A 22025-nucleotide genomic window follows, 5' to 3' on the forward strand; every position below is an offset into this window, starting at 1 on the left:
GATAGCGTGGCAGCTTGTTGCTCGCTTACACATTATCTAGATGTAGTTTGGTTTGTGCTAAATGTTAATAAAAAAAATTGTTGCTACAACCATTTTATACATTGTTTTTTAAGTATATATAACTTATGTTTGATCAATTGAGACATTAACGAAGCTTGTTTGGTTAGCTCATTGGGTAATTGTTAAAGCTTATATCTTCAGAATGAACCAAATTCGAATCTCGGCATGCACATTTCATTACCAGTTTACCCGCCGGATCAACCGGTCCGGGCCGACCGCCACCCGCAAAACCCGGTCAGTATTAAGTTTTAAGAAACGGCCCAAGTAAACTGACCCGACCCGGTATAGAGACCTGGTCCCGGTCAAACCTGTCCGGGTTTAAAAACATTGCTTTTAGCTTTTTAGCCGTTAATACATCGGGGGTCGAAAGTCAAAACATGCATCCTTGTTGCTGCATCGTAGTTGATCGAGGGCACTTCTTAGGCAACACAAAGATTATTATAGTTTAAATGGTGTAATCAGCTGAGAAAACCAGCCATAAGCACTTTTAAGAAGCAATCCCAAACATGCTCTAAGTAATTAAACCAAAAGAAGCTGTCCAAGTTACCAATTTGGTTAGAAAAAAGGTTTGAAAAAACGCATTGGCTTCGCCGGGGTTCGAACCGGAGACCTTCAATGTGTTAAACTGACGTGATAACCAACTACACCACGAAACCATTTGTGTCTAAAACTTTACGAATATCATAAAATTCGTTACAAATTGTTTTGCTGTTATTAACAGCTATAGTTTTCTTAGAAGATGTCATTCTTCTATTTGAAACTCAAATTCTAAACTGGAAAGGTTGGGAAATGGTTGTTACGCTTTTACGTACCAATAGCTTAGGATTCGACATTGATTGTGAAGAATATGTTTGTATTGAAGACTATGATTTCCTTTTCAATACATTGTAACATGCGGTCCTTTAAATTCAAATTCAATCTTAATGTTTGTAATTAAGAGGTTTGAGAAAGATAATGTCAGATATTTGGATTTTGTTGTTAATTATGCACATGTACAGCTCTTTGTTTTTCTCTAAGAGAAACGCGTGATTACTTTTTGAATCCGATAACCATGCAGAAAGATCACGGCTAAAGTTAGGAGTTATGTGGCACAATTCTAACGTGTCAAATGTAACTCATGCTTCACACGTCATTAATGAAACTCCTAATTAATTTTGGAAAATTGGATTACAATAATCCAAACTATCAACTATTGGCTGATATTAATCCTAACTAACAATGTAACTATTGACAATCCCAACTTTTAACTTTGTTACCACTAGCAATCCCGCACTAACGAAATGTTAACTCCATTTGTTTTTAATTACATTAGGGTCCTTGTAGTTTACACACATTACAAATTTGATAAAATAGACCATTGAACATTGAACCTATAACGAGACTACTCAATCCTTATGTATTTCCGGTGACCACAACCACCGGTCGCCGCCACCATCGGTCAACAACCGTCTGAATCACTGTACACCACCATCTTCCTTTTCTAACTTCTTTCTCTTTTTAACCAATGTGTACCACCGCCATTGATTCCTAGCTTCTAGTAACCATAATTCACCATGGTATCACAACACAGTCACAAAAATAACATAAGAATGTGATTAACAGAACAAATTCAATCAATCAATCAATCATACCCAGTGAAGTCCCACCAATAGTATAGCTATGAGTAGGGTCTGGGGAGGGTGAGATGTACGCACACCGTACCTCTATCCACATGGATAGAGAGGTGGCCTCCAGAGAGACCCTCAGCTCTAAAATACATATGTATGAAGCAATATAAAGGAGATCAGAGTTCAACAGTAGTAGTAGTAATAATAATAATAATAATAATAATGATGATGATGATGATGATGATGACAATAATAATAATATTAATACTATTTATGTAGAGAGAATATTATTATGGTGTGTGCTTAAAATAAGGTAAATAGAGGCCCTAGGGTATTCTTTTCTTCATAAAAATCCTTAACTTTAATTCTACTTCTCCAAGAATTCCTATCCTCAACCATGTCTTCGGAGAGGTTTAGGTATATCAAATCCTGCTTAATCCTTTCATCCCAAGTCAATTTAGGTCGTCCTCTACCCCCTTCTCCCCCGATTAACAGAACAAATTACATAGATTAATCATTATATAATCCATAAAAAAAGCTTATCAGAATTAACGGAAACGAAAAAAACTTGATAGTTAACAAGACATTTCTCCCCGGCGTGCGCCGCTTTCGTTGCCGCCTCCAATAGTTGCTTTGGTTCCGTCTCCATGGGGAAGTAATGATTCCCGTTACGTATTATAAAACCAATGATTTCGGCCATCCTTTTCATCTTCATCGGGATTAGTGTTTCACATATATGAATCGCCATTTTACAGATCTGAAAATCGTCTCCTTTGCCTGAAAAGTCGTTTCACCGGTGGTTGATTTCATCGATTGGGGGTGGTGCACGGTGTTTCAGGCAAAATAAAGAAAACAAATATGGCGGCGGCATCCGGTTATGGTTGCAGCCGTTGCTGTGGTCTCCGGTAATACAGAGTAAGCAATTGAGTACGGTTTAAGCGGTTTTTGACTTTTTGTATCAAATTTGTAAAGTGTGTAAAGTAGATGGACCATTTGTGTAATTAAAAGTAAACGGAGTTAACATTCTGTTAGTGTGGGATTGTTATCGGTAACAAAAATGAAAGTTGGGATTGCCACTGGTTACATAGTTTGGATTATTAAAATCCAATTTTCCATTAATTTTTAACCTATGTGTAACACCTCTCGCATATCACCTTTTCATATCAACAAACAAAACATTTTGAATCGCGAGACGGCAAAAATCGGCCGATGAGGCTGTAACCATTTAGAGGGGGAAAGTGATAACTCCAACTTCTCCAAACTAAGATGTCACCACGAGCTTCACAAAGTAGAAACCATACGCAAATAAGCTCCGCTCATGTTCCGTTACTTTCTCCTATCTAGTTACTACTTAAAGCATGTAAGTTAGACAAATCTGAATACTAATTTTCTTGCAATTTAAACATGTAATACCAAAAGAAATCTTCATCATGGTCTTTTCCTTTATTTACAACGGCCATCCAAAGTGATTTTTCGTGATCTGTCATTAGATGGCATTACCAGCCTATCAAAAGAAGAGGGTAGCGTGACTTGTCGTGACACCTGAGAAAATGGCGGTATCTACATGACCAGTATGGCTCCAATTCATTATTTTCACATAAACCCTTCCTCGATTCGGTGAGTCTTATCAGTCTAACTCACCCATATATGTTAAATGTTGTAGTGGGATCCTTTAGTGTGTAAATTCGTTGTTACTCCTCCAATTAACCCATATATGCTTTGTTGCCAAATGAATGTTGTGCAAATACTTTATTTTGTAAATATTATCATTAGTAACAATACATTTTAGAAAAAGCAAAAACTACTCTAAACATGAAAAAGAGAAATCAGAAATATACAAGAATCTTACACCACCTAGCAAGTCATTTCCACACTCAAAAAATTTTCGGCTCTCAATAAAACAAATTATAACACAAAAACTATCCGGTAATTACGCCTGCTAAAACATCCGTCTTACCCCTTGCAAAAATTGTGTAAACCAGCCGAATAGCATCAAGCCATGTATCTAGATATTCCCACGAGTCTGCAATCTGTGAAATATATATATAAAAAATAAAAAATAAAAAACACAAAAATGATCACTTTCAGAGTATAATTATATAAGGTATCATAGTAACCTAGAAATATACAAATTTAACCTACTTTCGAATAGTTGGTAGAAGAAAAACAGACTCCACAATGTAAATTTCATGTATAAGGTAAATAGGTCGTAAGTTTTGTACATTTCAAAGCATTTATGATATAGAAATAAAGACTAGTGAACACTCAAGTATAAATAAAACAAAATGATTAATTGATTATTCTTATGAATCTCATAAATGAATCAAAATGACACATTATGAAAAATGGGTAGAAGATGTAAAATACCAAGAAAGTGGGCCCAAGTATCGTGTCGATGCATATAGAAGGACCGGGAGGCAAAGTCAAATCTGCACATGCTGATACCGACACAATATCCGGAATATCAATCTTAATTACCGGTCTGCCATTACTTGTTTTATCGTGGCGTTGCTCACCATTGTGTAACTGTAACATATTATTATTAAATCCAAGTACATGAAGCATGACTTAGGACAACCAAATCACACACACACACACGTACATACATTAATAATAAAAAACAAAAAGAAACAAGATTTAAGAAAACCGAACATACCTGTTGAAGCCCTTCATGGTTCAAAACAAACTCGGACCGCTTCCATTCACCATGTGGAGCAATTGGATTTCCCACTGGCGGAGCAGTAAGATATCCAACCTTTAAATAAGGCAGCGGAAGCTAAAATATATATATAAATAAAAGAATTTAGAAAAGATACTCAGAATACAATAATACAAAAGTGCAATTATAAATTTCTATATATATTGTAAAATATACTGACCATGGATCACACAAGCTTCAAGGCACTTGTGTAAACCTGTAAATATAAGTACTCAAGTTACATTCATAGGATGCACTGATTAATATGTTTATAGTTACCCAACAGAAATACAAACGTGCATAAAAATAATTAAGAATAAAAAGATAATTACCGAGTAATTTGGCTTTAACGCATGAGCAGCAGCAATGTAGATAGCAGATTGACTGTATAACTCGTTTAGGGAAACATCATGTCCACCCATTGTGCCACCTGTTCTTGATGTATCTTCTGCTAATCCATACTACATAAAATATGCCAGATTAATATTATCCCAATTAGAAAAAAAGATATATAAATAAATAAAATGTGGGTAACTAACCAAAACAGTGCCAAGATTGTAGATGGCCCTATGAAAATCAAATTGCAACTGTATCGCCGCACGAAACTGAGTTGAAGAAAATATATGTTATTAGGAAACAAATACATATCATTAAGAATACACATAAATCTATCTGTGAGCCATGTGGTTAAAATTGTTGATGTATTGTACCTTACTTATTGCACTTTTGACTATTGTCTGTTTTTCACGTGCAGGAACGATTGCACTCAGTTCCTGCAATACCAAATGACGATATATTGATATTAAATATCAATCTACAATTATCTATATAGAAATAAGATCACTGTGTATTTTCAAGTTAATGCAACTAGAAAGTTTTAGAAGAACCTGTAAAGCAAGACCCCAGTTGTTAAGAGCCTGAAATAATCATGTCAAGAAGTCTAAAACTCATAATCGACGAACAAAAAAGGCACTACTTTTACATAAAAAAAATAAAATAGATAATGAATAAGGGTATTCAAAGTTACCTGAGGACTGTTCCAATTTAGTTTAACAGCTTTTTCATAATTATTTGTTGCCTGCAATATCAAAAAGACAAAATTTAAAATGCATGCATTTCACAATCTTCATAAATTGTTAGCACGGGGAAAAACAATTTATGTGTGTCAAATAGTCAATCATGCCAGGTTGGTGGGTTGACGGGTTACAGGTTGGCGGGTTGAATACTTCAACCAAAATATGACCCATTTTGTATGAGTGTCAAAAACATCAACCCTAAGCCACACACACTTAAAAGTTAAAATCATGTAGTTTAACCCATTATTTATAACCATGTCAAACAGGTTGGCATGCTAGTCGTAAACATGTTAACTAGGTTGGTGGGTTATTAAGAAAAGGCAACCAGTTAAACTAAACGCGTTAAACCTGTCAACCATAACACAACCCATTTAATCAAAAAAACAAAAATTGATTAAAGTTACCCAGAACACGACCCGTTTCTCAAACAGGTTAGATACGCCAACCCAAAACTTTATTATTTCCGTGTCGTTTACGAGTTGTGTCAAGAATTGCCACCCCTAAAAATATCATAATTTAAAGGCCTAACCTGCTTCCATAACTCTTCAGCTTCCTTCGTACGCCCCCGCATTTTGGCGCGATCAGATATAGCAATAGCCCAGTTATAAAAAGCCTGCAATTAGAGAACATGAATATAGTGACATGTGGAATATTTTAAATTCAATTACCTTATCAGAGTACAAACATCATCATCATCATCATCGTACTCAGTATATCCCACCAATAGCAATGCTATGGTAGGGTCTGAGGAGGGTAAGATGTAGACAGCCTTACCTCTATCCCATAGGGATAGAGAGGCTGCTTCCGGTGAGACCCCCGGCTCGATAGTAGTTTTGCATCAAGCCTTGGACATAAGGCACATAGCACTCAATCATCGGGACACCGGCTGATCGGTGCATGTGCCCTTGTCTTTCGGCTATCAACGCCACCACATGATGCCTGATTAACCTTCCGCCACTTTTAACGTTATTTTCACGAGATTAGTAAAATAACGTCAAAATTAGTGCAATTTTACTTTTGCCCACCCGAGGGTTCACACATATATACATTATATGCGCGCACCGCAAGCAGGGCGTGTATCAGAGTACAAACATCATGTAACTAAATTAAGATGTCATATTTTATGATGAGTCTTATACTCTTTAGTTTATACTACAGAGATTTAGCTACATACATCGTGAAGTGTAGGGTTTAAACTCGTAGCTTCATCATACTTTTTGCAAGCTTCTTCAAGCAAAGCATCTTTGGAGGGTGAACTTGTATCAGAGTTAACATTATCTGCACTTTCCTGAAATGCATCAAAAGTTATACATACTTTTGTCAGAAGTATTACATGAATACAGGCAACGGCACATCTATCCATATATCTATTAATATAACTTGGTTGCATTGGTACACCAATTACCTGAAGAACCAGTGCCCAGTTATAAAGTGCATCATAATCATCTGGATTTCTCTCTATTGCACTTGCATACCTAAAACCAAAAACAAACCACATAAGATCCAAAAGTAATAAACCTAATTATGATTGGTTCAAGATTGAATATAACTATGTCTAGGGAATGTATATAGTACTAAGAAATAATATTATTATATAAGCATATATTATGAAAAATAAGGCTACCTTCTAGCCGCATATGTAAGAATCCGTTTCCTTGACCGACCATCCTCATCAGATCCCGTGACACTATTAATCAACTCCATTGCATCACTATTTTTTTCTGTGTGCTGTTGTGTGCTTTCTTGACTACATAAGTTCAAACACATGACCAACCACCAGCAAATGTATCAATATATGGTAAAATCCTCAAAATGACCAACTTTAGGAGAGAGAGTCCAAAAATGCCCGTCGCTTTTGCTAACTTCACGAATAACCCGTCCCAACTTCATCGCCACGCTTAAATTCCGAAGTCAACGATTAGTTTCTAAGCAATAAAAAAACTGACACGTAGGCATCCAAACTCATCTTCATGACGAGTTTTGAGCTCAAACTCTTTGTCGATGAGTTTGGACGCCACGTGTCATCCCGTCATTGGCAGATGAATCGTCCGACACACAAATCGCATCGCCACGATTGGATTGGGACGAGCTATTTCTGGAATTAAGCAAAACAACGGTTCAATATGACGGCGGGTCATTTTGAGAAAATTCCGTCAATATTTTTACTAAAACAGAACCAACTAATAATCAGTAAAAAAAATCATGTATTTTCCTGATCAATTGCTCTAATAATATCTAATTACAGCCTCAACTTAATCACAAGTATCAATAATAATATCCAAATTACGGCAAAAGGCTAACCTATGACGATCAGCAGATTCAGAGTGTTGATCATCAGCGTCTCCATTCTTCAATTCATTCAGCAACTCTCTCATAGTGAACGCTCGATTGCCTTGGTCTTTCTGGACCGGTGCATTGTCGTTTGCAGGTTTCGGATCTGCATCTTCCACAGCAATATTATTATTATTATTATTATTATTATTATCTGATTGGATCGGTGGCTGGGTATTGGAAGAATGACCGTTGGATGTATCAGGTGGCTGGATCGCGAGATCGGAATGTTCGGCATCGCCGTTGGTAGACATGGTTGAATTGAATTCATGTGTAGATCTAGTGGACTCAGTCTCCCTGAAATCTAGATAGATAGACGGCAACTTCTCAAACTCAGGGGGTGTTTGGCCTGGCTTTTATTTTTTTAGCTTATGTTTATATTTTTAACGGAGCTTATGGTTTATTTTCTATTATTTGATAAGCTTTTTTTAAGTGTTTGAATTAGCTTATATTTTACAAGTTGATTATACTTCTTAATAAGTTGTTAAATTCAATATTCTTTAATTTGTTTTAGTAATAAATTGCTTCAATATTATTAATCCATCATCATTTGAAGACAAATGAGTAATTTACCCCCTTAAACAAATAAGCTTCTTCAAATAAGCTAAAAAACCATCTTCAAATAAGCTTATTCAAATTAGCTTATATAAGCTAAAAAAGCTCAACCAAACACCAAGTTAAACTTATTTTATAAAGAAAAGCTATAAGTTTTGCTAAAAAAGCTAGGCCAAACACCCCCTCAAATGCTTCTTTAGGACATGACTTTCAAGATAAAATTGAATCCAGGGTAACTTAATAATAATAAAAAGGCAACTTCATATGTATGTAATCGTACGTAACTTTTATTGGACCAAGCTCGTCACCTCTTGTTCTGAGAAAAACCCACCGTTCGAAAGCCCACTACAATTAAATCCGACTGGGATTAAATTCGAATTTAAGACCTTACGGTGCTTCATTTTATTTTTCCATTGAGGCCAAACCTAAACATGTGCTCAAGAGATAGTTTTACCTAGTTTTACATAACAGAATCGAATAATTGGATTGTCGATCTTCAGTCCAAATCTTCACTATAAAACTCATTCGCAAGATAAAATTGTGTACTAACACTTTACTTTTTAAATTTTTAGCTTCAATAACAAAAAAAGAAACTAATCAATAAATGTTACTCACTTTGATATCATATAAATGATTTATAGATTCTTACGTTTAAAGGATAATTCAATTTAGTAATTGTAAGCTATATTTACGTCGACTTTTTTCTTTTTGAGAAATAAGCACCCAGTTAGGACATCCAAAATTTTTAGGACTCGTATTTTCCCGAGCTCTACTTGGCTTAGATACTCCAATTAAAGTTCTATTGTTCCATGATGGCAAAATCTAGATTTCTGGACACAAGAAGTGAGTATCTGATTAACAGTCATGTGTTCTAGAAAGGATGAATTTAATCAACTTCCATAACATGTTCCCAGATTTCGTTTATTTGGTATCTAGATTCTAGGGTTGTTGCTCGACGACCCCGTTGTAGATTCACAATTGAGAGTTGAGCGGAGCTGAAATTTGTTGTGTTGTATGTACTTGATATGGAAAAAATTGCCAACACAAAATATGTCAACTACATGACTTTGCATAGATTAAGAAGCGAGTTGCTACTTTAATTGCCTTCACAATATGGTTGTGAATTGGTTGGTACAATGTATTTCATGGTAATAAAGTGTTTCTTGCCTTTTAAATTATTTGTATGGTTGGTATGAGTGATTCATCTACATACAATCTATAAGGGTGTGCTTTAGGGCCGGTTTTAGAGGGTGGCAGGGTAGTCGACGGTCATAGGCCCGACACCCCGCTAAGCCCGAATATTTTTCTTTTAAATTATATGTATTTTTATGAAGAAAAAAAAATATGTATAATTAATGTTTCAACACAATTACATAACCACTAGTTTGGTTTAGTGACAGAGGGGTAGGCATCTAACCAAAAGGTTGTGAGTTCTAGTTTTATTTGAGACATTTTTAAGCTTATTGTTATACAAAAGTTTTTTACATAACTCAAATTATAATCAAGTAATGGGTCGTGGTAGCCTCTTAATAGTTAAGAGGTAGCCTCTTAATTATTCAGACTTAAGGTTACCCCTTAATCATTAAAAGGTTATGAACCATCAGGGCTGGCCCAAGTGTGTTGTTGGGCCAAACAAGGGGTTAAGCACCCACAAATATAAAGGCCTCTAATTTTTATATAAAATAAGTTTAATATATTAGGTTTTTCAATCAGCTATGTTGGGCCATTTTGAAAGGGCGGGGGGAGCGAAATTTAAGTGGACTCAGTTACTGATTCAACTGTATCGACCTTTGAGTTGGTAATAACTAATATTATGCTATTTGCCAATTTTAACATCAAAACTTGCCCTAATTAGGAATTACTAGATCAAATTATAATATGTTATTTTGTTATTTGTTTCTTAAAATCTTAGTTGTACACATCTTAGTTGAATACTTAAATATTATTACAAACGGTTAAATGCCAAATCGAAAAAAAATATAAATTTTGTGTAAACATCATTCACACACACAAGATATAATTTTTTTTAAAACTAGGCCTTTTTTGAAACTTTTGATCTTATGGGCGGTTTAGTTTTCTTTTTTATCACAAGAGGGGTTGTTGACATTAGTAGTCGGTAATTGCCCCAAGAGGAGTTGCCATCGTCCTTACACACCTACATGCTAACTTAATCGTCACTACTAATGGCGATAACCCCTCTTTTGATTAGAAGAAAACTAAACCCCACATGTGATCAAAAGTTTCAAAAAGGCCCTAGTTTTGTAAAATCAAAAAACCACATTTGTCAACTATAACGTGTTAGGTAGTCTTACTGTAAGATTAAGATACTTTGAAGATTTCTACTTTAGTTCACTGTTAGTCTGAGGTAGTGTTCTACATCGCATGTTCACATTAGGTAGTCTTACTGTAAGACTCTTACATGTAGATTTCTTGGCAATTAAGCATCTTCACTTCTTGTTAAGTTGTTTGGATCATAGCACTTTGGGAGCCCCCCAATACAACTTTGTTTAAAATTTACTAGCTTTAGACCCGTGTAATACACGGGATTTATCAATATTAAAATTAATATAAAGAATAACTTGAAAAAAATTAAAGATAAAAAATAAGAACACATGCAAATATATATACTCAAATATATATTGAGATATTTTACTCTCTTTGAGATGTATATTTGCATGAAAACCAAATAAATGATTAATTTTTAAATATTATTTCTGGTTTTCCTTTTTTAAATATAGAAAGTTGGTTCTTTTTTCCTCAATCAATGGGTTATCATAATAACTAATAATAAATAAAATCCTAGAATCAAGTTTAATGGGTCATAACAACTAAACCAATGACCCATGGATACCATGGATTAATGAGAATGAATATTAAAAATAAAAATGAATATGATTATGATACATCATCTCTAATATTTTTGTTTATTAGTTAAGTAAGATATGCTATTGTTAGTTCAAATATACTCGTATAAACTTTGTTATAGGAAAAAGTTATATGTTGGAAAGAGAAGTAGATTACTTACTCATGAATATTTCCAAGTTATCCACCAAGTTTGAACTTTAATATCATTACTATTTTTGTCACTTATAGTACTGACAGTTGTCACACCTCGATTAAAGGCGGCGGAACATGTCGGGGTGTGACCAATTGCCAAAATACACAAGACACTATTTAAAGTGACAATATTTAATCAACTCATTTTATTTCATAAATCAATAAACAACACATCTCGTTCATACAAACAAATTTGAAAACAAGTAGCAATTATATTGTTCGTTTTACTAATACCTTAATAGTCTTGGTAACGTTTTTCGTCAAGTCCTCGAGTTAACAAAAGTCAAACCTGTAACATTTCAAAAAATAAAGTTTGTCAACACAAAGGTTGGTGAGCAATTCATAAGTTTGAGCATATAAGTACATAGTAATAAAAAGCCACAAAACTTGTATACGAAACAATAAATAAAAGCTATAAACTTAGATAAATAGTTATCGCTAAACAAGTTAGCGACACCTAGCTATAAGGGCATGCCAAATAGTCTAGGATTTTATAGTTATCGTTAATTGCATTACGTTAACGACACCTTGCCATAAGGGGTTGCCAAATGGTCTAGGTTTTATAGTTCCACCATCCAAAAGCGATAAACCCATAGACATTTAAGCATAGAACACCAAATCAAGCAATTATTCAAGTAAAGTATACAATCACGTTTGTGGGTTTAAGATTCAAGTAAATAAAACATTTAGTTTGATAAGTATGAAATGTCACCCCAAAACGAAAGATGGAAAAAGGGGTATGAAAGTACTCACCCCGATTGACGAATTGAGAAACTAATAAGTGATCGACATATAGAAAGCTTGTAAACGAAACGAACGAATCCGACTTGAAAGCAAATTGAAAACGAATAAATAAAATATATTAATGAACTTGAACTTTAGTTGAAATTACATTTGAAACATTGAACGAGAATATTCGATTTTTACTCGGGTTACCGGTTAATTTGTTAACGGTTAGGGACTCACACTTAATTGGTAATTTAAAGTAAAATAATATTATTTTATTGGACTTTTAAATAACTAAACCAATATTAAATAGAAACAAGACGGGTTTTAAATCAAGGGTTCGGTTTTTATAAAAAATAAATTGATAATAAAGCTTATAATAATATTATCAAAGATAAAGATAGTAAGGATAATAATGACTTTAAAAAATATGTTATATATATATATATATGGATATATAAGATAATAATAATAAGAATACCTATTTCTAATAATACTAATATAGTATAGTAATTATAACAATAATTATTATTAATAATACTAATAATAATAGTTGAAGAATAACGATCTTAGTATTAACTAAAATGTTGTTGATAAAAATAATAATAATAGTAAATAATATTGATAGTAAATAATGATACCATACTCGAGTGACAATGACGTTAAATGGTAACTAGGCCCGACATGGGTTTCAGTTTAATAAAACAAGTAGATAATATTTGTATAATAGAATTTATAGTATCACTTAATAATCATACTAATAATGATAATAATATTCGTAGTAATAATAATCTATAAATTATGAAAATAATGATAATAATAATAATAATTTGTTTTGTTAAAGAAAATAATAACAATAATAATACTAATAATAATAATAATCATAGTAATAATAAGTTTTATAATAAGTTATGAGATAGATAAAAAAAATGATACCAAAACAGTCTCCAAAGTCGGTTTAAGGGGGAACCGGACTCGTGACTCGATTACCGGTTATGAGTTATATATAAAGACGATTAAAACTCTAAATCCCTTACCATATGATGTTTAACTGAGAGCATTTGTCGAAGCCGAGCAGGGTCGTCGGAGATATAGGCTGCCGGAGAAACAAAGGTTGCCGGAGGCGCGCCGGAAAAACGCATCAGAGAGAGAGAGGGACGAAGAGAGAGATAGAGAGAGAGACGGAGAGAGATAGAGAGGTAGGGAGAGCCGAGAGAGAGAGAGACGGAGAGAGATAGAGAGAGCCGAGAGTTAGAGAGATAGAGAGAGCCGAGAGTGAGAGAAAGGGAGAGGGTACGGCGGTACACTGGTGGCCGGTTTTCCGGTCACCGGATAAAAACGAGTAGAGAGGGAAAAGGGGCTACGGGCTGCCGGAAAGCCGAGAGGGAAATTAGGGGGTTCGGCTGGAGGTGATGGACTTACCGGAGAAGGAGAGTGGTGGTGTCGGAGGTGTTCGCCGGAGGTGTCGCCGGTCACCGGAAAACGAAGCTGGATAAAGAGAGGAAGAAGATGGGGGGGGGGGGGCTAGTATGTTTAAGTTAGGGTTAAGGTTTTATTTATTATATATATATCTATATTACATATTTACATAAAGGATCCTTAAAGTTCTAATTATTATACTAAAGGGTATTAAACTTAGGAAAAGTTAATATAGGTTTGAAAAATGGCAAGAATTACCCTTTACAATATATAACTAATTTTTTATGTTAAATGAACAACTATTAGTACACGCCTACATGACGGGTTGTGATGAACTAAGTACGTGGAAAATTCAAGGATCGACTTAAATGATTAATAAAATTACGAGGCCGGGTTTACAATACAATACGGGTATGAAGTATAATTTATATAAAATAAAACGCGAAAGAAAATCCAAAACCCGAATTGGACGAATGTCACAGTATCCTCAACTTTTTGGAAATTCGTCCCAAAATTAAAATAAATTTAAAGAAAAAGTGATTGTTAACGAATATCGTTTTTAGTAAGATAATTGTATGAACAGATTTTTTTTGCAAAAGAATAACGTCAAATCCTGGCATGACTCGAGAAAACGCTAAAAATGAGAAACATAGTAAAGGCACTTATATATAGGATGTACCGGTGGCGTATCCACCTTGCCCTTATCATGATTCGCATTTCTATCGTTTTTCTACCATCATTCTCGGGTCTAAGTTATCGCACACAACCACACTTACTATGTATTTCATACGGAGATTTCGATAATTAAGTGTTCACCCATAATCATTTAGATCGTCGTATGGTCCACATGATTAGTCCCATTGTGTGGTTTAAAAGACATATTTATTTTTGAAATCTTAAACTTTGGAAACGTGCACAAATCTGTTGAATTTTACACATATTGATAAAATGATGCCCTCGGTTGGAAATTTTGGGGTTGACCTTTTAAATAAATAGGAAAATGGTATCAATAATTGAAAAAATTAGAATCTTATAATATAGCCAAGGTGAAAATAACTATTTTGGTTTAAATAAGTAAAGACGATCGAATAAATACAAAAAAATCAGAGTAAACAATTACGAAATAGGATTTAAAGTCAAATGTCATCAATGTGAAAAGAATAAACAAATCCTTAAACTCCATGGTTGTACGCCGGGACACTAATTTTTAGTATAAAATTCGATGAGTGAAGAATGAGAAAAATCCAATAAGTGAGTACATGAGGTCGGAATAAACAAAGATACAATTATTAATCGCATCGTACGATGAGTTTCACACGTGAACAAACTTGAGGTTATAAGTATTTGAGGATATGATTACATGAAATGTAACAACATGAGAAATGAGGTGAGTTTCTTTGGGGTGACGCATACGTGTATCAACATAAATAACATAGTATTTGATTAACAACCAACAATCAATGAAATGTGATAAAACGTGTATACGGCCACTATTGTGAAACCATTTATATAATCGTCATTATAATAACGGTTTCTAATAGCGCCAAAAATTGTAGACAGCCACGCATGGGCCGTTAATAGATTAGATGAAATGATATAGAGTAATGTATAGGATCGTGCTTACAGAAATGCTCAAATATAAATAACATGGTTATGAAAATATCGTTTAAAATATAAATGAGATTGTTATTGAATAGTTTGGATTTGGTCATGAATAAACAAGACACAAATGAAAATCTCATGTGCATAATATTGTCATCGAAACATCTAATTAAATGAAAAGAAAATCGCAATAATTGTGAGACTCGAATTAATGTTGAAATATGTAAATCGCGTAGCGTATAATAGAATAAAATTGCAAATGAGGTCTTAAGTAAGGCCGTTTTATTGCTTCTAAGAAATCTACATAATAACAAAGCATCGCGGTAACGCATTGCTAGGGAAAATATTTAAATCATTATTGAATGTAAATCTTGTAATACAAATTGTTAAAGGAGTTTGTATACATAAAGTTATCGTAATGAAAATAAATTATATAAAGTGATGATGCTTGTGATAATAAGAGGTAATAGTCGCGTAGATCGTTATTGAACAAAATTCAGGTCACAATATGAAGCATAAAGTATTTATAAATGCGTCCCAAAAAATTTCGTAAAGCCAAGGTCATTGAGTTTATGCAAAATGATGAAAGTTGTAATTTGTTAATGAATAAAACTTACATTCAACATTCAAAATGAAACCTCGAATTTATGAAGTTTTTATGAGATTTATCACCTTAAGTGACAATATTTATGATTTTCTGAAATCACCCATATAATCGTTTAATAATCTTTGAAAGCAAATACTCATAATCAATTTTTTTTTATTTTTTTTTATTTATTTATTTATTTATTTATTTTTGTTGTTGTTGTCATGACAATACCCCCCCCCCCCCACATATATATATATATATATATAGTTTATAATTTAGAAGTGATTATTTGAACACATGAGGTTGTTATAAACACACTAGTTGTATATATATAATAAGAAAAAATTTAGGGGAAAAACGAAGCTTGCATGTGTAGGGAGGGGTTTTAGGCTTCGTACGGTGAATGGTTTGGAAATTTAGTGGTAAGTGAGAGTGTTTAGGTCGGCTTGGGTAGTTGAGTTTTCTTGAGGTTTGTAGTGGTTGGGCTAATAAGTGAGGTTTGGCTTATTTGAGCTCGGGTTAAGTTGATGAGTTGGATAATTTAATCTTGACTAGTTTGGGTTGAGATTCGATTTATACATGTATTTAGTAAGGAGTGTTTGGGTTGCTATTTTGATATCAAACTCTATGGTTGGATGTGAACGGTGTGGCGATATGGTTTGTGATTTGACATTGCAAGGATCGAACGATCGAGTCATAGTTGGGTAAACTTTGGTTTGTATATGTCCAAGGCATTTGTGAGTGTGTTTGTCGGTGTCTTTGAAGTATTAGGATGGTGAGTTTGATAGGTTTTTGTGGCGTAGGAGTGTCGGCAGTTAGGGCCTTTTTGTTGAGTTGATTTTTGTATAACTTGGACTTGCATGGGGTTTGAGTAGGTGAGGATATAACTTGATGTGTTAGGTTTCGTTCATATTGAGGAAAGATGTGAGTGCTCGGGAAACTTTAAAAGTTGAAGGGTGGTTTGATTTAAGGCGGTAGTTTGAGATGGGATACGGGTGTTTGGGAACTTGTGGTTGTGTTTAGGGAGATTGTTTTTTTTACTAATAACAAGTATTAAATTGAAAATATCATAATTTATAAATAATGTTTGAAGCATACATGAAAATTTTGATAATAAAAATTACAAGTTAATATATATATAGATATATATATTATATAAACAAAATTTTTTTTAAGGTCCGAGCGTGTGAATCACACAATTTTTTTTATAAAGATTATAATAGATTTTTTTGCTTATGAGGAAATTTAAAATACGTAAACTGAATGTTAAAATTTGTTACGAGGTCTCAATATTGAATGATGAATGTCGTTTTGGAAATACAAAGATGCGCAATGAAAGTTTATTTATTTATTTATTTATTTTTACCAAGTTCGGTATTTAATATCGTATAACGAAGATATCGTGGTAAGTTAAAATGACTGGCATTGTAAATCGAGATATCACGAGCAAACGATTTTGTCTTTAAAGTAAAATTTCTATGAAGTTTTGCATGAGGGTTTCAAGAAGATTACAAGCTATAAGTTTGTGACTTTCTTGAGAAATCATGGCAAAACTATCATAAGAATTTTAAAAGGCGGAAAATCGTATGATGTAAATTTTTTTTATTTGCGAAAATTTATAACAAACCAAAGATTGCATGATGAAAGTTGTTATAAAAATAAATTTGGGTAGCGAAAATTTTTTTTTTACCACGTGTATTATATAATGTAGTATAATTAAAAATGTCGTGAGAAGTTTAAATAATTAAAATTTGAAGTGATCGTCCAATATAAACGGAATAGTTACAAAAATAATTTTTTTTAAAGATTTTTTTGTACAAGGACTTTAAAAACAATTTAAATTTACATAATAGGAATTTTACTTGAAAAGTTGAGGTGAAATTTATCATAAAACCTTCTTAATATGATAAAAGTTATATAATAAGATTGTTGTTTGTAAATCGTCTTAATGAAAATAAATGGCATATTAAAAATCATTATGAATAGATCAAACTATATATATACATATATTTATTTGTTTTTTTATTATTTTTTTATTTTTTATTTTTTATAACGAAGAGATTTTAATGAACGATATTTGCAATAAAAATCCTTGTGAAATCAAAATGAGGAAACTGGTGTAAAACTTTACCTTACAAAATCGAGATATAAAAGAATTATTAACAATATAAAAAAATATAACATTTATAAATGAAATCTAGTGATAAGAATTTATAACAAAATAAAGGGAAAATGATTTAAATTCTTGAAATGTAATAATAATGTTTTAAGATTTTAAGGCGGAAAATCGTGCATGAACTACCATGACTTGATATTCCGACACTAAAAACCTTTATTACAAAAATACCATGTTGGAGTCTAAACGTGTGCACATCCCACCGCGTATTTTTCATGTCTTCGACTCAAATAACGATTGTAACAAAATAATAAATCAGATTACAACGTCATGTCAAAACGCTAGTCCACGTACCACCGCAGTTCTATTGTTTTAACACCGAAAATTAGGATGACGTGCGGAACGCTCGCATTCGACTACTTCAAGTGGTCATCTCATATGAGACAATCTTTAAGGAGATTTGAAAAAACGGGACCCAAGTTAAGCTCGTGATCCATAACACACAATAAAAACTAATGTTTTTGCGTTTTAAGGAAAAGATACCTTGGAGTACTATGAAAGTGTGTGTATGTGTATATTTATGATTTGATAAAATAAATAAGTATATAAATAAACATGTGTATTGAACAATCAAGTAGGGTAAACACGTATAGGCAACACGTATAAGGACTCTAAAGTAAAGACTATACTAGGTCGTTACGTCTAACCACATACCCTATAGTCTTGTGGCTCTGATACCAATCTGTCACACCCCGACCAAAGGCGGTGGAACATGCCGGGGTGCGACCGATTGCCCAAATACACAAGACACTATTTAAAGTGACAATATTTAATCAACTCATTTTATTTCATAAATCAATAAACAACACATCTCATTCATACAAACAAATTTAAAAACAAGTAGCAATTATATTGTTCGTTGTAAGGCCCCGTTACAGGTGCCCTACTTTGGACGTTGGATTTACTCATAAATGCGGTTCAAATATCAGAGTTTATAAAAACTTTCGCGGAATAATATAAAAGTCGACCATTCATTACAAACATCCATAACTTGTCTTTCAAAAACATAACATAAAACATAGTATTTCAAACATCACGACAAATCTCCAGATGCCAGCCTCTTCGGATCCTGCCATGTGTCTTCCTCAAGCCAACTGTCTCAGTCGATTAGCCTGCGTGCCTACTAAAAGTCAGCTACGCTGAGTGAGTTCTAGTTAATCATACACTATTCAATACAATCATAACTACGTACTTCATACTTTCATAATTCGTTCATAATATACATATTTACCTTCATACTCTATTCTAAATTTTACTTTACATTATTCTATTCTGCCTCGGATATTATTAGGGTCCGGTCCCTTTTTCTGCCTCGGATATTATTAGGGTCCGGTCCCTTTTCTGCCTTGAGTATTATTAGGGCTCAGTCCCTTTCTGCCTCGAGATTTATAAAGGGCTCGGTCCCTTTTCTACCTTGAGTATTATTAGGGCTCAGTCCCTTTCTTCTGTACATGACTATCTCTTACATTCCTTCATAACATACATACATATCATTCATACATTATACATAGCATTCATATTCATAATTAGAACTTGACAGTACGTGCAATATTCGATGATCGTTTACGTACCGACAATCAATCATTCACACATTATACATAGCACTCATATTCATAACTATAGCTTGACAGTACGTGCAATATCCGAAGATCGTTCATGTACCGACAAGCAATCATTCACACATTATAGATGGGGCATACACTTATCACTTAGGATAAGTGTATTAACAAATCACATCGAGTATGCACACATCCCCGAAAAACATAACAAGGAATGGGGCTAGAAATCACCTGAACTCGATTACGTTCACCGTTAATTGTTATTCCTTTCCTTAGCTGTGCTCGACTAACTATATAACAATTACACGTATCAATTTAACTATCACTACTCACATCGCATTTCTAGTCTAGTTATAACCCTCAACGAACGAGGGTCCGGGGGCAGCGCCCCTGGCAGCGGGGTCTAGGGGCGGCAGCCCCTTGTAGGGTCCAAGGGGCAGAGCCCCTGGCTGGGGTCGAGCTGCCAGGTCAGCTTGGAAAAATTTTATTTCTGTTAACTGTCTTATCACATTTTCCATTAGCATTTTGAATCATTAATTAATTTGCTACTTAAAAGTTCAAGGGCTTCTTTGTAATTAAGTCATTCTTTACTAAGTCCAGGGACTGATCTTGTCATTCCGTTAAACTTCTAATTCGTTACTGGTTCATAACGAATTGGCTTATCCTAGCAAATTGGTCCTTGCAGCGAATTGAACCCTTTAACGAACTGGACCTTAACGAATCAGTCCATATAGCGAACCGGTCCAAGTAGCGAACTGGACCTTCTAATTCATTATTTCTTTTAACGAATGATCAATGCGAATTGGTAGCTAGTTCATTAACTTATCTTCAACGAATTTGAACACGAATTAAGTCTAGTTCATTAGATTTCCTTTAACGAATCGCTTGACGAATTGCTTCCAATTCGTTAACTCCTCGTTAACGAATTACCTCTAATTCGTCAACTTTTCGTTAACGAATTAGGGTTAGGTCAGGGAATGTCAGAACATTCCCTGACATCCCTTAACCTCGTATACACTTTTCCGGCGCCGCCGCCGGAAAACCGCGGATTCACCGGAAAACGAGTTTTAACACGTTTATCACCGTTTTTCATCCCATTCGATCCAGATCTGAGCTAGGGTGATCCCTAAGCTCATCTTAGGTTCGGTTTATACCCGATTCCATCCGGATCTCGTGACTTAAACGGTTTAACGGTGTCGGCTCGTCGTTTCGTGACCATATCTATCGGGTTTAAGCTCATATACGACTGCGAAATTCGTTATCATCCTGGTAAAGCGAATGTTGTAGCCGACGCCCTTAGTCGAAAGAATTATGTGAAATCAATTCTGCTTCATTGTGTGACCGTTCAAACTGATCTCCAACTTCGTATCTTTGAAGCCCAACATGTCTCTGTCACCGAGAGTAATATGTATGATGAAATGTCATGCGGTGTTGAAAATCAACTTGAAACTAAGCACGGTGGTTTGTTGTATTACCTCAATCATTTGTGGGTTCCTAATTGTGACGATCTTCGCACCTTCATCATGGACGAAGCTCATAAGTCTCGATATTCCATTCATCCCGGTGCGGATAAAATGTATTTTGATCTACGGACCACATTTTGGTGGCCTGGTATGAAGAAAGACATCGCGTTATATGTGGGAAAATGCCTTACTTACGCTAAAGTTAAGGCCGAGCACCAACGACCATCTGGTTTGCTCGTTCAACCACACATCCCTGTTTGGAAACGGGAAGATATCTCTATGGATTTTGTGTTCAAGCTTCCGACTACTCGAAACCGACATGACGGTATTTGGGTTATTGTTGACCGTTTGACTAAATTTGCGCACTTCATTCCGATCAACGAAAAATTTTCGGTTGATCAACTCGCTCATATCTATGTTCAGCGTATTGTTTGTCGTCATGGTATACCTTTGCGTATCATTTCCGATCGTGATAGTCGTTTTACTTCTCATTCTGGTCATCACTTCAAACGCGTTGGGAAATCGATTGGATCTTAGCACCGCCTATCATCCTCAAACCGATGGAAATCCGAGCTCACGATCCAAACGCTCGAAGACATTCTTAGGTCATGTGTCATGGATTTCGGTGGAAACTGGGATTCTCATCTTCACTTGATTGAGTTCTCGTATAATAATAGTTATCATTCGAGTATCCGTATGGCTCCGTTCCAAGCACTCTATGGTCGTAAATGTCGATCACCTATCTGTTGGAATGAAATTGGTGAAACCCAAATCATCGGTCCGGAACTTGTTCAAGAGACTACTGATTTAATTGCTCAAATCCGACAAAACCTCTTAACCGCTTGTAGTCGTCAAAAGAGTTACGCCGATAACCGACAAAGACCCCTTGAGTTTAATGTTGGTGATCATATCCTTCTCAAGGTATCTCCTTGGAAAGGTGTTGTTCGTTTTGGCAAGAAAGGCAAGCTATCTCCTTGATTTGTTGGACCTTTCAAGATTCTTGCTAGTGTTGGTAGTGTTGCTTACACACTTGAACTTCCTCAAGAGCTTTCTAACGTTCATCAGACATTTCATGTCTCAAATTTGAAGAAATGTCTTGCTGATGGA

General features: G+C 34.4%; 1 non-coding gene and 1 pseudogene across 2 annotated transcripts; both read right to left on the bottom strand.

The window, feature by feature from the left end:
• Window positions 1–642: 642 nt before the first annotated feature.
• On the bottom strand, window positions 643–716 carry TRNAV-AAC (transfer RNA valine (anticodon AAC)). The gene has a single exon. It is a non-coding gene; the product is annotated as a tRNA-Val (tRNA).
• Window positions 717–3210: 2494 nt separating this feature from the next.
• LOC143622842 (protein HLB1-like) lies at window positions 3211–8026 on the bottom strand (annotated as a pseudogene). Its single transcript, XR_013151790.1, has 14 exons — window positions 7743–8026; window positions 7066–7188; window positions 6847–6916; window positions 6616–6729; window positions 5971–6054; window positions 5393–5443; window positions 5253–5282; window positions 5076–5138; window positions 4905–4970; window positions 4698–4826; window positions 4547–4582; window positions 4324–4443; window positions 4035–4193; window positions 3211–3697 (listed from the first exon to the last, which is right to left on the bottom strand). The product of XR_013151790.1 is annotated as a protein HLB1-like (transcript).
• Window positions 8027–22025: the final 13999 nt, after the last annotated feature.

Source organism: Bidens hawaiensis, unplaced genomic scaffold (genome assembly GCF_021521415.1).
Source record: "Bidens hawaiensis isolate Kalapana, Puna unplaced genomic scaffold, B.hawaiensis_p1.1 tig00000369_1, whole genome shotgun sequence".
In the NCBI taxonomy this organism is placed as follows: domain Eukaryota; kingdom Viridiplantae; phylum Streptophyta; class Magnoliopsida; order Asterales; family Asteraceae; genus Bidens; species Bidens hawaiensis.